Source organism: Octodon degus, unplaced genomic scaffold (genome assembly GCF_000260255.1).
Source record: "Octodon degus isolate 3935 unplaced genomic scaffold, OctDeg1.0 scaffold00171, whole genome shotgun sequence".
Classification (NCBI taxonomy): Eukaryota; Metazoa; Chordata; class Mammalia; order Rodentia; family Octodontidae; genus Octodon; species Octodon degus.
Genome location: NW_004524747.1, coordinates 5859363 through 5865105, shown reverse-complemented (window position 1 = coordinate 5865105; position 5743 = coordinate 5859363). Strand labels below are relative to the sequence as shown.

Genomic DNA, 5743 nt, shown 5'->3' with positions numbered 1-5743 from the left:
GCCTGTAGTTCTCTTTCTTAGTTGCATCTTTCCCTGGTTTTGGTATTAATATAATACTTGCTTCCCAATTCTTAATTTAAAACCTAATTAAATTCCCCTGGCTTCATTTACAGAACTGGGCAGCAACTTTTGGTCTAGTCTGGAGGAGGGGTAAAATGCTATAGAGCAAGTCTAAGGATGTGGCAGGGAGCGAAGGGAACTTTTTGGGCTTGTGGAATGTAAGAATCAATGTCTTTATCTTAGGCTAATTCAGCTACTGTGAAGACTTAACCTGAAAGGGAGAATAGTGTGCTGTATACATTTCATTTCACTTCACTCTGCTTTCTATAAGGAAAATGTATGAATGGAGGTGGGAATAGATACAGAGGTGTAACTGTCAGGGAAAAGTGGAACTTTAAAAGGTAGACTTTTTTCCTTCAGAGATAAGCAATTCTCCAAACTTCTTCAGGGCACCCAGGGCTAACTTCCATCCCCTCCCCCCTCCTCTCCTCAGCCCAGATGAATGAACAGATCATACATATGCTGGCCTCAGAAGATTGGCCCAATTGCATTTCCACTGGAAAATGAAACAGTAGAAAGGGGCCAGGGGGGATGAAATCAGTGTGGCATTATCTACTGTCCCATCATATTCCGTCTCCTCTATTTCTTACTATAAATGGCCCTGCCCTGTGCACCTAGACACAGTGATATGATACATGCCAATGAGACTCCTCCATCTCCTTGAAGCTATGTTTCAATAAAAGCTTTTTCTCCTTTCACCAAAAATAAATGGCACCAGCCGAGGGGGCTGGCACCCCAGGTGGAGGAAGGCTTGGGATTGGCTAGCCCTGGTGGGGGCCTGGTGGGTGCAGTAGTGTTTCTGGGCACCTTCCACAGCTATGAGACAGAGAGGCTTGCGTGTGGGAGGCTGGGCCAGAGGACCATGTCGATTTAATGTCTGACAGTTTACCTCCTTGTTGGTGTGTAGAAACAGGTGCGTGCAGGGACTGGGTTGGGTAGGGGCAAGTCACAGGTGGCCACACTGTTTTAAAGCTCTCTCCACTCTTGAGGAGGTAGCGGTTGACATCCTGGATGGTGGTGTTGATGGTAGGCCCGGTGGGGACACTGCCAGGAGTGACATCAGGATCATTCTCAGGATCAATGTTCTGAAGTCCTTTCCATGGAACTCCAGGATGGAACTCTGGGGGCCAGTTTATGCTGGAGCCATTTGAGATTTTATCACTGTCAGATCTGGCACGTGACCAGCTATGGGGAACAGCTACAGGAGGACTGGCTGGTGACTCACTATTCTGGATTAAATCATACCGGCCATAGGAGTCCTCAATGGAGGACTTACCTGGAGGCCCAATGCTTACGCATGCGCACACACCCAGACATACAGCTTGCCATGCTGCCGTTAGCACTGAGTTGTAGAAAAATTCTGATGTTTTAAAAATTGGGAGTGGAAGAATTATTGTTTTTACTTTCTGTTGTTACTTTTTCCTCTTCCTTTTTTTTTTTCCTCCCCCTTGGCTTTGTTTTTGTGTTCCGTTTTTGTTTTGACCTTTTATTTTGAACTTAAGATGTCTGTAACTCTGAGTTTAAGAAGCAAATTTGTGGCTCTTAATGTTTTTCTTCATAGAATGTGATTGTTGAAGAACATGCACCGAAAGTTGCTTTCAAAAGTACAACGCTTTGTTGAATCTTAATAAATGGCAGTTTTTTTCTTGGCTGTTCAAAAAAAAAAATAAAATAAAATAAAAAATAAATGGCACCCTCTTGTTTATTTGGAAGACACTTAGAGTGAGTCACCTGAGTGGTAGGCAACAGAGAGACTCTTCAGGTGGCTACACAGGCAAATACTGTGTTAAGTCTAGAGTCACAGCAGTAATCTTAGGAGAAAGTTTGGAGAGATCATCAAAGAGATAAAATTGACAAGACTGGGGGATTAATTTAATATAGATGGAAAGGAAAAAGGACTAAGGATAATTCCACTAGCACTAACACCAGCTTTCTGCATAGCCTAACTAAATAGACCTTTAGTCCTTTCATTGTTACAGTTAATAGAAGGGAAGCAAGTTGGGACAGCTGGATCTCACAAATACATTCTGAATATAGTGTGAGGTGAGTGTGGACCTCCAAATGGCTAAGTTGATACAGGAGCAAGAATAAAACAAGAGAGCTGGGAATGAAAGGTATATGTCTGAGATACATTTGTCCACTCTGTACCTTTCTGCCTGTACCATAACCTGCGCTGGCTGACTGTACTTGCTTCCCATTCTCAACTATAAATATTGGGTGGTTACCAGCCAGTACCTATTCCAGCCAGTGTCCAAATTTAGTTCCTCATCTCAGCCCTTGTCCAACTGGTCCTACTGCAACAGTTAACTGAGCTGTGACCAGTTGTATACTGAGTTAAAATACTGTGCTCCTTACCATGTCCAGATAATAGATCTACACAAAACAGAGAAAGATGGGCCAGGGCCATAGATCACAATAATTAATGTGCTGCACAGGGAAAAGATTCCAAACAGAAACCAACTGGCTGCACAGAGTAGGAAACGCATGTCTGCAAGCCTTGAATTTTGAGAGCAAAGCTAATCTACAGATACCCAAAGTCAGCAGGAGGGCATAAGGAGAATGCAAATGAATGCATAGCTTTCTGGCTTCAACTAGAACTCTTAGGGAATGAGTTGAGATCAGATACTACTTAGGGAACAGTCACCAAGCGGGTCACAAGCTGAGTTGTGACTTACTGAAACTGATATATATGGTACTATCCTTCATACACTTACACGAATAATCTTAAGACTAAGACTAAATATGATAACATGACCACTCCTGATCACCAGAAATTAAACAAGGACATAATACACACACACACACACATACACACACACACACACACACACACACACACACACACACACACACACACAAATACTTTAATGGATTTTACTAAAGTGATTGCTTTATTTCCTAAAGGCCAGTTCAATGGTGGCTGATAGTGGAGCTTCTTAACTCTCTGAGCTGTGGAGGTGATATACCACAAAATGTTAGAGTTATGCTAAGATATTGATCCAAATTTCCCCAGGCATTTGGATGGATCCTGCGAATGAGAGCAGCCCCACACGCTGACCTCCGTGTGTCCTACAAATATAATTTCCTTTGTGTAGCATGATACTTAAAAATATGTCTATGAATCAGTTCCCATGATTAATGTATTCACTAAGTATCATATACATTTACTGATCAAAAGATTTAAGAACAAAATCAAAAAATTAGAAGGCAATGAATTATATATTCATTTTCTTCTTTCCTACAAATTAAAATTTTACCATCAGTCTGATTATTTTGTACACATATTTAGCTGGTATGTTCTCTGTATATACTGAGTTGTTATTTTGGTGCTTTGGGGAAAGCTAATGCAGCTGCACAGTGACTCAAAACTTAACTGACGGGCCGGCCAAACAGCTCAACAGATTAAAGCACCTGCTTAGGCAGAGAACAGGGGTCGGGGGTTTTTATCTCCAGCCTTCCAGGACAGCACCACCCCGGGGACCTGCAGAGACAGCAATTGAGACTGGATGTGGTGGCACACACCTGTAATCCCAGGTCTAGAGAGGTTGAAAACTGGAGGATCACTATGAGTCTGATCTGTGTGGTGAGACCTTGCAGACCCTGTACCAAACAAATACTTTAAAAAATACTTAACTGACTTACTTTTCCTATTCCACTGATAGTGAACTACAATGTTCCTGAAGAATGGATATTGGTGATTAGTAATATATGAATTTGCTTTGAAGTAGCACCCAGATAAATAACACAGATACACACACACACACACACACACACACACACACACAATTTAAACCTATGATTTTCAAAATCTCTCTGTGAAATGATTAAGGGAAAAAGTAGTAGTAGAGGTGGTAGAAGTGATAGCTAAATAACATGCAATACACATCGGCTCTGAAGCCAATCAAGAACTGGATGCTTAGATTGTGACTTGTAAATTGTGTGATAAGGCACGTATTTCTTTTCCTGTTTGGGCCTCAGTTTTGTCATCTATAGCTTCTGAGATAACAAGATTGTGAGGATTATGTAAAATAACACATATCCAATCTGTAACTATAATACCTAGTATATAATAAATTTAAGGAAATTGAGCTCCTTTAGCCCTGGACCTAATAGTACCTTTCTATCTAAATCATTTCTTGTATCTCAAAATTGACTGCAAACAGCACCTCAAACTGACTGGATGCCTTCAAGTGCACAGTCTCAATACTTAAAAGTACTGGTATAACAAATTTAGATCAATGCTAATAACTATGGTCAGTCTTAATATCTTACATATGAGGTGATTTTTTACCTTAATGTGAAGCCAGGTGGAAAAAAATTTCAAATATGAACTTGGATCTGGACAGGAAACCATTTGAATTGTCTTTCTTCTCAGAGATTTCTCTGTGGGTTTTCTTCCACATAGTCCATAGTTTGTGGGTTTGGTGACATGAAACAGAAGTTATTTTTTCAGGAAAATGTCATTTTCAGGAAAATGACATAAAGGCATGAAGACCTAAAAGGACAGAAATGTGATCACTTTTACCTTATAAGTCCCTTAATGGCATCACTGACAAGCTTGATTTGCATGTGGAACAAACGAGAATAATAGATTCCACATACAACAGCTCTGTCCATCTCTATCTCCCTAGGAGTGTTCCTGAGGAACATCTGTTGGTGGACTTTCTTACTCTCAACATTTAAGGTTTCCATACTCCAAGGAGAAATCAAATCTGAGAATAAGGTGGGAAGCTAGGTCTAATAAATTAGGAAAAGACTGCAGAAGAGATAATCAAAACCTATGAGAACAAATACAGATATATTTTAAAAGAGCAGAAATCATATGGCCAGTTATGATGAGAGTGAAGTGGTTCAGACAACACTGGGTAAGGAGACTGGATGTGGGAAAGTGAGTAGGAAAATGCTGTTTTCCTGGCTGACTTTTTTTATGAGCAGAATATATTTATTGAGGGAAAGAAAGGTCCTGTCCAAGAGAAGGACAGGAGGGGGTCTTGAGTGGGTTGTTCCCCACCCCCGGCTAGGTTTAATGGGCCATGGTGGCACTTGCACTCAGTGTCCCAAGCTGTTGTGTACAAAACATTGAGAAGGAATAGCACTCAGTAGTCCATCAGTTTAGACATATACAGTATAATTTTAGTATGAGCCTTCTTGAAAGCATCTTATTTCATACCAAACCAGCTGCCAGGATCAATTCTACTGGTCTCCTCTTCTTGTTAAAGACTCTCTTTAGGACCAGTGAGGTAGCTCAGCGGACAAAGCACCTGCTTTGGCAAGCGCAGGGACCAGGATTTGATCCCCTGTCGTGCATGTTGCACGAGCCCTGCCCCTGGGGCACACTGAGCCAGAGAAATAGTCCAGGTGTGGTGGCACGTGCCTGTAATCCCAGAGCTCAGGAGGCTGAAAACAGCAGGTTCACCACAAGTTTGATCTGTGTAGTGAGACCCTGTACCAAATAAACAAATAAAAAACTCTCTACTTGTATTCATACACTTCTCAATATGCAGTCTGGGGCCAGCAAGATGGCTCAGTGGACTAAAGCACCCGCTTAGGCAAGCTCAGGAACTGTGTTTCAATTCCCGGCACCACATGACTTGCCAGCCCCATCCCCAAGGCAGGCTTAGCTGGCCAGAGTCCAGGGCGTAGTGGTCCATACCTATAATCCCAACACTGGGAAAGCTGAAAG

General features: G+C 41.8%; 1 pseudogene; it reads right to left on the bottom strand.

The window, feature by feature from the left end:
• Nucleotides 1–1389, bottom strand: part of LOC101560553 — a 146801-nt pseudogene extending 145412 nt beyond the window's left edge.
• Between the last annotated feature and the right edge of the window lie 4354 nt (nt 1390–5743).